The sequence below is a fragment of the Oryctolagus cuniculus genome, chromosome 9 (assembly GCF_964237555.1).
Source record: "Oryctolagus cuniculus chromosome 9, mOryCun1.1, whole genome shotgun sequence".
Classification (NCBI taxonomy): Eukaryota; Metazoa; Chordata; class Mammalia; order Lagomorpha; family Leporidae; genus Oryctolagus; species Oryctolagus cuniculus.
The window spans coordinates 91420175-91433959 of NC_091440.1; the positions used below are offsets into that span (position 1 = coordinate 91420175).

The following is a 13785-nucleotide window of genomic DNA, read 5'->3' on the forward strand; positions in this document are numbered from 1 at the left end:
AGGCTCACCATCACATGTGTGTACTGACTCTCTGGTGTTTCTCTTTGTGAATTGCTGTTCCTACCCTTTGGCTACTTTCTATCAAGTTCTTTGTCTTTTTCTTATATATATATATATATATATTATTATTATTATTTAGACATTGCAAATACTGGTTTCTGGTCTGCTGCTTAATTTTTTAAATTTTATCTATTTATTTGAGAGACAGAAACACAGAGAAACAGATGGACAGAGAGCTCTTCCATCTGCTGGTTTGCTCCTCAAATACCCACAACAGCTGGGGCCAGGCCAGTCTGAAGCCAGAAGTTGGGAACTCAGTTTAGATCTCGCTTGTGGGTGGCAGGGACCCTAGTACTTGAGCCTCACCACTGCCTCATAGGGTCTGCATTAGCAGGAAGCTGCTGTCAGAAGCAGAGCCAGGTCACGTACCTGGGCCCGTGGCTGATGCTTATCGTCTGATTTTGTTCACACTATCTCCTGCCTACAGAAGTTTCCTTTGCACAAACCCAGCATTCACTCTGTTGCCTCCCTGGGTTTCACAGCTCTCATTGTGAGGCCCTCCGTCCTCTCTGCTATGGGATCTATGCCATCTTCCAGTACATTTTGGCATTTAAATGCTTGCTTATTTAATCTATCCTGTAGCTTTTCTTTCCAGTGTAGAGTTTTATATGCAGTACACAGTAAAATTGACTAATCTCCATTAAAAAGACAGACAGGTCTCTGGAGATTGGTCCATCAGTCTTTACACAACCAGCTGGAGCCCTGCAGCAAATGCTGGCTTGCTAACATCCAGCAGACCTGGGCTTGCTCTCAAGCAGCTCAGAAGCAAGGAGATAAGCATTCAGATAAACCACAACACAGCACGCTCCGCCCATAACAAGGTCAACATGACCAGATTGCTTCTGGTGGGAGAGAGCTGGCTAGGCAGGGAGCTAGCTAGCACAAAGGAGCTGAGAGGCTTCTAGCACTCTCTGTGCCTTAGCCATGCACTACTGAAACTCCACCCCCTTCATGCCAATCCAACATGGCTGCAGACTCAGCACACGCACTCCCCGTTATGCACTTGAGCCTCACTCTTCACCAAGCACAAGACACCTAGATGACCACGTGTATGCTGAGTTCAGCATGGAGAAAGCACAAAACCTTCCCATGGATGACCCAAATTCTTCCCTATTTGTATATTCAATGACTGTACCCCATAACAGGACAACTGAACTTGGGTAGGGGCAGATACCCCATCTCTCTCCATGGAGGGAGGCTTTCCCTTTCATTTTTTTTAAGATTTATTTATTTGAAGGGCAGAGTTATACAGAGAGGGAAGAGAAAAAGAGACAGACAGACATTGAGTGTGTTCTTCCATCTACTGGTTCACTACCCAAATGGCTGCAATGGTCAGAGTTGGGCCAGGCCAAAGCCAGGATCGTTTGTTCAAGTCTCCCACATGGGTGCAGGGGCCCAAACACTTGGGCCATCTTCCACTGCTTTCCCAGGAGCCTTAGCAGGTTGCTGGATCAGAAGTGGAGCAGCCGGGGCTCAAACCAGTACTCACAGGGGATGCCAACATCGCAGATGGCGGCTTTACCCACTACGCTACAATGCTGGCCCCTACATTCACTTCTGAAAGTGTACTACTCTATCTACCTTTTAAAATAAATCCTGCTTTCTTACTTGCACCTTACCTATGGTCTCTGCCTTCAATTCATCTATCACACTGAGACCTTGGAATACATCCAACTGGGGACCCCCGCCCTACAACAGGGGCAGGGAAGGAAAAGAAGAGACAGGAGTCACTTAAGAAGATCTCACAGATTCAAAGTAGCTGGAGGGAAGGATTTTTGAATGTTCTCACCAAAAATAAATAATAAATGTTTGAGGTGATGGAAATGCTAATCACGCTGATCTGATCATTACATATTATCTATATGTGACAGATCACACTGTACACTAGAAATATATACAATTAGTATGTGTCAGTTAAGAGGCAAATTATATATATATATACACACACACACACACACACACATATATATTTAGCAGGTATGGAACAGTCCACGTAGAATACATTGCTTTTTGTTGTTTTAGAAGTCTGTAAACACAACAATGAACCTTTTCTAAGATCTAAAGAATGCAAGTCTATTCTTGGTTTTTAAGTACAGAATGCCATTTAGAAACTAGTTATCAATATTTAATAAGCACATCTGTTAAAATGAATAAGAAAAAGAAAAAGAAGTCCTCACAAAAAGCAAACCCTCCTGGACCCGAATGTCTGGGATGAACAGGACTTTTCCTGGGAGAAGGCGGCAGCACCCAGGTACGTGGCAATGTGAAGCAGCTTCTGCAAATGTAGCAGCCCCCCGAGGGCTCAGCATGACGGGGGACAAGGGTGGAAGAGATGTCACAAGAGGCAGGCAGGCAGTGCCACATGGAGGGCTCCACCAAATACCATGCCCTGGTGCCCACCCTGCGTCCTGTGGGCAAGAAGAAATGATGGAAGGGTTTGAAACGGAGAAAGACTGATCAGAACGGCCCTTTAGAAAGAACCAAAAGCAATGGCAAGAGAGAAGAGGAAGAAGAGCTGGATTTCAGGAGTCGTCAGCATCCTGGCCTGCCTCGTCGGAGGTGGTGCATCTGGACTTCAGGATCCTCCCAGGCCTCTGGCAGGCGCTGGGCCTGTGGAGACTCATGCCCGTGCCACAGATGACTATCTTGTGAGTGGGTGGGTATTTAGGACACACTTTCAGCACTCACAGTAAAAGCAATGACCACATCTGTTGCCTGAAAACAGAGCAATAAAATAACCTGTGACAGGTTTGAGCACCGCCCTACAGAAAGTTCTGGAATCCAGCCAGACTGCTTGGGAAGAGAATGGTATTTTCATCAACGTGCCGGTGTATCTCCTTGGAGGCCACCATCATCTGGGAAGCTATTACATACAACGCAAATCACTTAGCACCCTACATTTATGACCATAACCAAGTAGTTGTCTCACTCTTGGCCATACTTTCAAGGACAGATCATGAGTTTCATCCCCTTGGCTTTGTTTAGGCCTGTGGCTACTACCTGGATCCAAGGAGCGTGGGTGGGACCTTGGGTTCGGCAGTTCACTTCCTTCTGGTCAATTATGGGAGGGAGGTTGAGTTTATTTCTCGCTAAAGCAACAGGCATAGGATGTGACTCTTGGGACACGTGCAGGATACCCACCTTCCCACAGCCTTCCTAATCAGAAAGACAGCATAGGGGACGACAGTGTTGCACTTCAGTGTGAGAAGTCGTAAGTGAAACTGTCAGAAGAACACACACAAGTCATGACCATTACTGGCCTTTAGAGCAACCCAAACAGTACCTGGTACGTGGTAAGAACTTGACAGAGCTTTTTAGTAAATTCTGAGTGATCATCTACTTAAACTTCCCACTTTGCAGAAACGAACAGGCTATTTCACAAAGCTCATGGAATGAGGAAGAGGTAGGAACAAGACCTGAAGTCCCTCTGTGTGGCTCCCATGCTTTGGTCTGGACTGACACAGGTGCCAGCTTCCTGCTGAGGCAGCCAGCGCAGCCATGACCTGCACATCACTCAAACCCACTTTTCAGAAACCTCAGCAGGAGGCTGTTTCACAAAATAAACATGCTTTTCTCCCTACGAAGGTAATACCTGCTCATTGTTAAAAATTCAGATAAACCTCACTCACACCGCACCTGCAAGAGATCACAGATTTTTTTTCCCCAGAAACAGAGCTCGCTGCACACACAGGCTGGCAATCTGCTACACTGCTGTCAGCACAACACAGGTGGCTCCAGCCAAGGGAACACACACAGAGCTCAACCTTATTCAACAAGAAAAAAACACTCCTTCCTATTCTTCTAGGTCACTCAGAAGGACGCCAAAGAGAATAAAGATCCGCATACACATGTCTCGTGAGCTTCTCCTCTCATCCCTGTATAGGCAGGAGGAAGGTTACTCCTTCCTTTCTGAGCCAGGTGTTCAGCTGTGACCTCAAACTCCACTTCCGGGGCTGACGCTGTGGCATAGCATTGCAGCCGGTAAAGCCGCCGCCTGCAGCTCCGGCATCCCATATGGGCACTGCTTCAAGTCCCAGCTGCTCCACTTCCAATGTCCCTGAGAAAGCAGCAGAGAATGGCCTAAGTGCTTGGGCTCCTGCACACCCACATGAGAGACCCAGATGGAGCTCCTGGCTCCTGCTTCAGATCAGCCCAGTTCTGGCCATTGTGGCCATTTGGAGAGTAAACCAGCTGATGGAAGACCTCTCTGTCTCTGTAACTCTTGCTTTCAAATAAATAAATCTTTGAAAAAAAAGAAATCTTTGAAAAAAAGAAATATGTACTAAAAGTGTAAAGTATAGACAGAAAGGAAACTGATCAAATTTGTGGTAATAGTTGCCTTTGAGGAGGGAAGAGGGAGGAGTTCACCAGGAACTTCAGTTATATTCACAGTGTTTTGTCTTAAAGAAACAAAAGATTCACAAGCATAAAAATACTGGCATTTCTAATACAGGTGGCAGGTGAGTGGAAGTTGCATCATTTACCATAACTCTGTTTTTCAAACTTTTAAAAAGTTTTTATTTATTTGAGAGGTAGAGTTACAGACAATGAGAGGGAGAGAGAGAGAGAAAGGTCCTCTATCTGATGGTTCACTCCCCAAATGGTCACAATGGCCAGATCTGGGCCGATCTGAAGCCAGGAGCCAGGAGCTGCTTCTGGGTCTCCCACCGTGGGTGCAGGGGCCCAAGAGTTTGGGCCATCTTCTACTGCTTTCCCAGGCCACAGCAGAGAGCTGGATTGGAAGAGGAGCAGGCAGGACTAGAACCGGTGCCCATATGGGATGCTGGTGCTGTTGGCAGAGGATTAACCTACTGCACCACAGCACCAGCCCCTCAAACTTTTTAAAAATATTTCTTTATCAATTTATTTGAAAGGCAGAATGGCAGAGAGAGAGGAGAGTCAGAGAGAGATCTTCCATTTGCTGGCTCACTCCCTGGGGTCTGGGCTAGGCTGAAGCTAGAAGCCAGGAACTCCATCCAGGTCTCCCAGGTAGGTGGCAGGGGCCCACGTTACCTGAGCCACTATTTGCTGCCTTCTGGGCACATTAGCAGGAAACTGAATGGGAAACAAAGAAGCCAGAACACGAGATGGGTCTGACATGCAAGGCAGGATCCCAAGCACCATAAGCCACCCCCTTGAAATTGTTCCTAATGATGTAAAAGAAGACAGTAGGGTCACGTTTTTAAGAATATAAATATATCTTCAAAGAACACACAATTTCCCTGTCTTACTAATGTTTTAGAGCAGAGAAAAAAGATGGAAACCTCAACCTTACATCACAGATTTAACAGGTGAACCTGGGCTGGTCCAGGGCATCACGAAAGGGCCGTTCACACTAAGAGACTGTTGCACCTCATTCTTCATCCTGTTTTCAGAGGGGATCTTTCCATAATTTCTGCCGTGCCTGAACATAACAGATGTGTCACACACACATACCTACATACATACGTAAGTGCAGTTGGTCCAGCTTTAAGAACAGCCACACACCTTGTGGGCAGAGGCAGAGGTATGGATGGAGATCTGTAGCATCTCTCTGGGGCTATCTCCTTCTCCAGGGCTGCATAATGTGCCACTATATGAATATTCCACAACTACCCTCTGTTTAAAAAAATGTACAGGGGCTGACGCTGTGGCGCAGTGGGTTAAAGCCCTGGTCTGCAGCACTGGCATCCCATATGGGTGCCAGTTCAAGTCCCGGCTACTCCACTTTCAATACAGCTCTCAGCTATGGCCTGGGAAAGCAGTAAAAAATGGCCCAAGTCCTTGGGCCCTTGCATCCAAATGGGAAACCTGGAGGAATCTGCTGGCTCCTGACTTCAGATCGGTGCAGCCCCAGGCATTACGGCCATCTGGGGAGGGGCAGTGAACTAGCAGATGGAAGACTCTCTCTGCCTCTCTGTAACTCTGCCTTTCAAATAAATAAATCTTAAAAAAAAAAAAAACTTACAGTTGGTTTTTTTTTGGGTCATTGCAAACAATGCTGTGGTATATATCCTTGAGTGTCTACGTTATGCAAACTGGGGTGGTTTCTATAGGGCAGAATCGGAGTGAGATCACACTTGAACAAATGGGAGGCAGTGGGTGGTGGCTTAAGTACTTGGGTCCCTGCCACCCATGTAGAAGATCAGGATTGAGTTTCTGCCTCCTGACTTCAACCTGGCCCAGCCCTGACTGTTGCAGGCATTCGGGGGGTGTGAACTAGCAGATGGGATAGCCCTGCTTTTTTGCCTTTTGAATTAAACACACACACACACACACACACACACACATGCATGCACTCACACACACGCGCATGCACTTACACACACTCAGACACATGCATGCACTCATACACACACAGACACATGCATGCACTCACACACAGACACATGCATGCACTCACACACACAGACACATGCACTCACACACAGACACATGCATGCACTCACAGACACACGCATGCACTCACACACACACACTCACACAGACACATGCACGCACACAGGATATTGTGGCTTGCAGTGTGACACACCCCTGCCTCAAATGCCCTGCAATCTTCACTGTGGCATGTGCAGGGCCTTCTGTGCAGACATGATCAAGTTCAATGGGACCATATAGTCACAGATTAGCTGTTCAAGTGGCAGCTTACCCCCAGTGGGCCACACCACCAGCCCCCATAGTTTATGTCAAACAGAATGATTTATTTGACATATAAAATTCCTTTATAAACATTTTAAGGCTGGACAATATCTACAGCTTAAAAGACATCAGACTTTTAAATATCACGGCTACTCGCTAAGCAAACCCAGGCATAAGGGACAGATAAACAAAGTTTCACAGCAGGGAATAGCTTGGGACGCAGTAAAAAACTAAATGGAGAGTCACAGAAACCCGCGCCCACTCCCCTCTCCCTGCTGACCTGCCGCGTGATCCAGGCAAGGCACTGGACCTCCGCGGACCCCTGAGCACCAGAGAAACAAACAGAGAGAGGTTGAGCAATGAACGAAAACACAAAGGTGGCAAAGGCTTCCTGGGGCTGGGCTGGGGTGAAAAGGTCCCAGGCCCCCCTCAGGAGTCACATGGAGCTTGGGTTCCGTTCTCTCCCTTCTTAAGGAAAGAGGCATACGCCAACAGCCGGAGAGCATTCCATCTCAGCTGTGCACCATGGGCTGGACTCAGCAATTCACCCACAAGCAACCATCCCGGAAAGCAGAGGCAGCCACGGGTCCACACTACTCCCAAGTTCACAGTACTGTTTCGCAGATCCCCATCTCAACAAAGTCCTGGCCTTGGCCTACAGATGTGGGAGACAGTGGCAGGAAGAACTTGGTGTGCGCAGCCCCATGGCCACGCAGCCTTCCCAAGGCCCCACTCTGCAAATAAAAGGGCAGGAGAAGTCCTTGCACAAGTGTCAAAGCACAAGAGCTAAGGGAAAAGACTGGTGTATTTGTCTCCATTGAAATTTTTTAAAAATAAACTTACTTGCATAAAAAGACACCGTAAGTGAAGCAGGACAGCCTATAAAGTACAATCAATATTAAAACAAAGGACTTAGTGTCTACAATTCTAATTGCTATAATCAGTTTTTAAAAGTTAATTGATGGAGGTCAATGCTATGGCATACTAGGCTAAGCCTCCACTTGTGGTGCTGACACCCCATATGAGTGCCGGTTTGTGTACTGGCTGCTCTACTTCCAATCCATCTCTCTGCTCTTGCCTAGGAAAGAAGCAGAAGATAACCCAAATGAGAGACCCAGAAGAAGCTCCTGGCTCCTGATCAGCCCAGCTCCAGCCATTGTGGCCATGTGGGGAGTGAACCAGCAAATGGAAGACTTTATTCTGTCTCTCTCCATCTCTCCGTCTATAACTCTACCTCTCAAATAAATGAATAAAATCTTTTGGAGAAAAGATTTGAATGATTTTGTTTAAATGAGCAAAGTGTACAACAGGTGTCTTACAAAAAGAAAAAAGCAGCAGCAGCTTATTTGAAAGTCGAGTTACAGGAAGAGGGAAAGACTCCCAGATGGCCTCAAGTAGTCAGGGAAATAAAAGTCAAAATCACACTAGCAAAAACAGAAATATTTTTCAGAGAGCTCTGTGAAGAAATAAATTGGCATACTTTTGAAAACTGCGTGCATGTATGTGCGTGTGTGTATGTGTGAGTATATGTGAGTGTGTGTGTGTGTGTGTGTGTGCTTGTGTGTGTGTGGAGTGAAAGTTGCATCAGCTATACAAGACAGAAGGTCCATGCTTAACTACATACTCTATGCCCTCAAATCTAAGAAAAGATGTACAATATACTCATATCAGTATTCTTTATAATTCAACATCATTGATACGTTTAATAGAAATGTTGATACATAAACTTTAACAATGAATGAAAGAAGCTGCAGAAGAAGTCACACAGTATGATAAAATTTAAATAAGGCTCAGACTCATACAGTAGGACCCCACACAGTGGCATAGACCCAGCATCCCATATGGGTGCCATTTCGAGTCTCGGCTGCTCCACTTGCAATCCAGCTCTCGACTATGGTCTCGGAAAGCAGTAGAAGATGGCCCAAATGCTTAGGTCCCTGCACCTGTGTGGGAGACCCAGAAGAAGCTCCTGGCTCCTGGCTTAGGATTGGCCCAGCTCCACTGTTGCAGCCATCTGGGGAGTGTGCTCTCTCTCTCTCTCTCCCTCTTCCCCCCCACCGCCTCTCTGTAACTCCACCTTTCAAATAAATAAATAAATCTTTAAAAAAAAAAAAAGTTCATGGAAATGGAATTAAAAGGAATTAAAAAGTTGTCCCTCAGTATCTGAGGGATGGCTCCAGAAATCCCCTGGGGACACCAAAATTTTCAGATGTTCAAGTACCTTATATAAAATGGTAGTGCTTGCATAAATCTACCACAATCTTCCATATACTTTAAATCATCTCTAGATTACTTGTAGTACTTAATGAAAACACTATGTAAATAGTTGTTACACTGTATGGCTTAGGTAATAGTGACAAGAAAAAAGTCTGAACATGTTCAGCAGAGATGCAATTTTTTGCCATTTTTTTCAGTCTACGTTTAATTGAATCAATAGATGCAGAACCCATGGATGCAGAGGTTCAACTGTGTTTTGTTCACAGCTCCCTTTACATTTGGTAAAAATAAAGCATATTTATAGAAAGTATACATGACAAATTTCCTACACTGATCCCTTAGGGTCAAAGGAAAGCTATAACAAAGAGCTGAATTTGTGGAATTGTTTTCTCCTTAAATTAGATGAATATACATGATTTTCACGACATGAATATTACATCTTTTTAAATTTTATTTAAGTTATACAAGTTTCATGTATTTCATGAATACAGATTTAGGAACACAGTGATACTTCCCTCTCTCCGACCCACACTCCAACCCTTTTTCCTCCTCCCTCTCCCATTCCCACTCTTAATTTTTACAGAGATCTATTTTCAGTTTACTTAATGATCGTAAGATTAACCCTACACTGAGAGTTCAAAAAAGAAAAAAAAAAAACCTGTTCCTCAACAGAAGAGACAAGGGTTGTAAACAATTATCAAATCTCAAAATGTCCATTTCACTCTAGTACATTACATCTTAAGAACTCTATTTCTAAATCTTTTTTATATCTAAAATATTTCATTAAAAATGCTACAAGAGGAGCTGGTGCTGCGACATAGCAGCTAAAGCTGCCACCTGCACTCCTGGAATCCCACCCACATAGGCACCGGTTCGAGTCCCGGCTGCTCCATTTCCAATCCAGCTCTGCTATGGCCTAGGAAAGCAGTGGAAGATGGCCCAAGTCCTTGGGCCCCTGTACCCATGTGAGAGACCTGGAAGAAGCTCCTGGTTTCAGATCAGCACAGCTGTGGCCATTGCGACCACTTAGGGAGTGAACCAGTGAATGGAAGACCTCTCTCTCTTCCTCCGCCTCTCTGCAACTCTGCCTTTCAAATAAATAAATAAATTTTTAAAGAAAAAATGCTACATGACTGGGGCAAGTGTTGCAGCTTAGAAGGCAAAACCACTACCTGTGACCCCAGTATCCCACTTGGGTATTAGTTTGTGTCCGGCTGCTCCACTTCTTATCCAGCTCTCTGTTAATGGCCTGGAAAAAGCAGCAGCAGATGGCCTGAGTGTCTGGGCCCCTGCACCCACGTGGGAGACCCAGATGAAGCTCCTGGCTCCTGGCTTAGACCTGGCCCAGCCCCAGCTGTTGTGGCCCTCTGCAGAGTGAACCAGCAGATGAAAGATATCTCCGTGCCCCCATCCCTGTAACTCTGACTTTCAAATAAATAAATCTCTTTTTAAAAAATGCTACAGACTTGCATTTAGAAATACCTGGACAGATACCACCAACACTTTAATAAGATTGTTGTCCTTTGTGATAAACCTTTCTAGCATGAAATCTGCAACTATTCAGATCTGTATAGAAGAACCAAACATGCCTAAACTTTTCCAGTTTTGCAACCAATGAGCACTCTTCTCAGATTCCAGTATCTTCTCAAAACGTGCCCTTTATGTTGAAGCTGCAACTTAGCTCTGCAACAATCTCGGGTACAAACCAACGACCACTCGTAAAAGTCACTCCATGGCCGTCCACAGAACAAGACAGACCCAGCGTCAAAGGCTTCGTGCGGGAGACATTGTAACCACCTTCCTTCTTTAGCCTGCTTTCCCGTTGCTGGTGCTCCCAGGCAGGGGGCTGAGTGCTAGACCTCTAGAAACGTTAAGGTCAAGTGAGAAACGGGAAGAGTTTAGCTCTGCTCCCATGGACGGCATCACTCCTGTCAGGTTTCAACAGGTGGTCAGCGCCTGCCAGAGCTATGACAATAAGCTCCTTCTGAAGCTTTCTGAGAGTCTTGTGCCTAAATTACAAGTGGTGGGCATCTTAAAATTGACACGCCACGGTGGGCACTTGGCCTGGCAGTCAAGACACTGTCCCCTACTTGAAGGCACCTGCCTTCAAGCCCCAGTTCTGGCTCCTGACCCCAGCTTCTTGCCATAGCAGACCATGAAAAGCAGCAGATGATGGTTCCAGTGGCCGGGTCCCTGCTACCCATGAGAGACCTGGATTGAATTCTTAGCTCCCGGCTTTGGCTTCAGCCTAGCCCTGGCTATCACAGACTTTGGAGAGTGAACCAGTGTGACTGCCTCTCTGCTTCTCCAACTAATTAATTAACTTTTGGGGAAAAACTCATATGCCATTTCCTTCAGGAGATGAGCCACATATGAAGATTTCAAAAAAGATAAAGTGAGTTCAGGGGCTGGTGTTGAGGTACAGTGGGTTAAGCTGCTGCTTGGGATCCCACTTCCCATATCAGAGTGCCAGTTCCAGCCCCTTATACTCCACTTCCCATCCAGCTTCCTACTAATGCATCCCGGAAGGCAGTGAAGGATGGCCCAAGTGCCTGGGCCCCTGCCACCCATGTGGGAGCCCAGGATGGAATTCCTGGATCCTGACTTCAGCTGGCCTAGTCCTGGCTGGAGCAGCCACTTAGAGTGAACCAGTAGATGGAAGATGTCACTCTGTTTTGCCCTCCCTTTCTGACACTCTGCCTTTGAAATAAATAAGTAATTTTTTTTTTTTTTTTGACAGGCAGAGTGGACAGTGAGAGAGAGACAGAGAGAGAAAGGTCTTCCTTTTGCCGTTGGATCACCCTCCAATGGCCGCCGCTGCAGCCGGCGCACCGCGCTGATCCGATGGCAGGAGCCAGGATCCAGGTGCTTTTCCTGGTCTCCCATGGGGTGCAGGGCCCAAGCACCTGGGCCATCCTCCACTGCACTCCCTGGCCATAGCAGAGAGCTGGCCTGGAAGAGGGGCAACCGGGACAGAATCCGGCGCCCCAACCGGGACTAGAACCTGGTGTGCCGGCGCCACTAGGCGGAGGATTAGCCTAGTGAGCCACGGCGCCGGCTAATAAATAAGTAATTTTAAGTGGTTCAAATTTACATGTATTCTTTTTCAATTCCTCATATAATTCAAGTTCATAGTCTTTTATTTTAACCTTCTTTGTGAGAATCTGCAGACAAATGAAGCAATGCTGTACACCTGCAAACCTACAATGAGGATTTTAAAAGCTACCAGGAAGTCTTTCAGGAGTTCAAGTCTAGGTCAGCGTGTAATTTATCATATTTACCAGTCGGCATGCTCTCAGCTATAAGTAAGAAAAAGCCGAATTCAACTCGCCTTCAACGATTAAGAAATTGACTGTGACATCACAGGGGGTTACGAGGTAGGGCGGCCCCCAGGGTTCAATTCATACAGTGCCCGGGCCTGTCTTCCCTCTCGAATTCTCTAACATGTATGTTCTTGTTCTCCTACGTCCTCAGGCATCACTCCTGGTCCTCACAGTCAAGCAGAGCAAGGGTCCTTCATTTTCTCCTAGGGCTTTCTTAAGAGAAGAAAGAGCCCCAAAGTCACCAGAGATGTGTCAAGCTCTGAGCTGAGTCATCGCTCACCCCAGCAAGAACACCTGCCACTCATGAGGAGTGGTGCAGCAGGGAGACACGCTCGCGACCAGCTCAGCCCAGCTAGGACCGAACTGCACAAGCAGAGGCTGCTCCGCTGTGAAAATGCACTCTGCCAAACGCAGTCACTCGGTCACACTCCACTGCAACAGGGTGGACAGGTCATGGGGAAGACAGGGGCAAACTCCACTACAGACACCTGCTCCAGGAACTATGAGAGGACATGCAAAAGTTCATGGGAACATGGAATGTAAAAGTTTATTTTGGGGGCCAGCATTGTGGCACAGCAGGTTAAAGCCCTGGCCTGAAGCGCCAGCATCCTATATGGGCGCCGGTTCTAGTCCTGGCTGCTCCTCTTCCAATCCAGCTCTCTGTTGTGGCCTGGGAAAGCAGTAGAAGATGGCCCAAGTCCTTGGACCCCTGTACCCATGTAGGAGACCAGGAAGAAGCTCCTGGCTTCAGATCAGCACAGCTCTGGCCGTTGTGGCCATCTGGGGAGTGAACCAGCGAATGGAAGACCTCTCTTTCTGTCTCTACTCCTCTCTGTAACTCTTTCAAATAAAATAAAATAAATATTTAAAAAAAAGTTCATTTTGGTGGAAAAAGTTTTTGAAAGCAAGGCAGGGGTTTAGCCTAGTGGTTAAGAGGCTGGCCTTGTGGCATAGAGGGTTAAGCTTCCACCTGCGGGGCCATCATCCCATATGGGCACCTCTTTGAATCCTGGCTGCTCCACTTCCAATCCAGCTCCCTGTACTGCACCTTGGAAAGCATAAGAAAATGGCCCAAGTACTTAAGACCTTGCCACCCACATAGGAGGCCCGGGAGAAGCTCCTAGCTCAGCCCCGGCCATTGTGGCCATCTGGGGAGTGAATAAACAGATGGAGGATCTCTTTCTCTGTATCTCCTTCTCTCTCTATAACTGTGAATTTCAAATAAATAAACCGAGAGACAGAGAGAGAGAGAGAGAGAGGCCGGTGCTGTGGCATAGCAAGTAAAGCTGCCGCCTGCGGTGCAAGTATCCCATATGGGCACCAGTTTGAGTCCCAGCTGCTCCACTTCCAATCCAGCTCCCTGCTAGTGCACCTAGGAAAGCAGCAGAGGATGGCCCAAATGCTTGGGTCTCTGCATCCATGTGGGAGACCTGAAAGAAGCTCCTGTTTCCTGGCTTCAGCCTAGCCCAGCCCTGGCTGTTAGGGCCATTTGGCGAGTGAACCAAAGAATGGAAGACTTCTGTGTCTCTCCCTCCCTCTCTAAATATACATTTCAAATAAATACATC

General features: G+C 46.7%; 1 protein-coding gene across 1 annotated transcript in view; it reads right to left on the reverse strand.

The window, feature by feature from the left end:
• Nucleotides 1–13785, reverse strand: part of CRYL1 (crystallin lambda 1) — a 121866-nt gene that overhangs the window by 54724 nt on the left and 53357 nt on the right.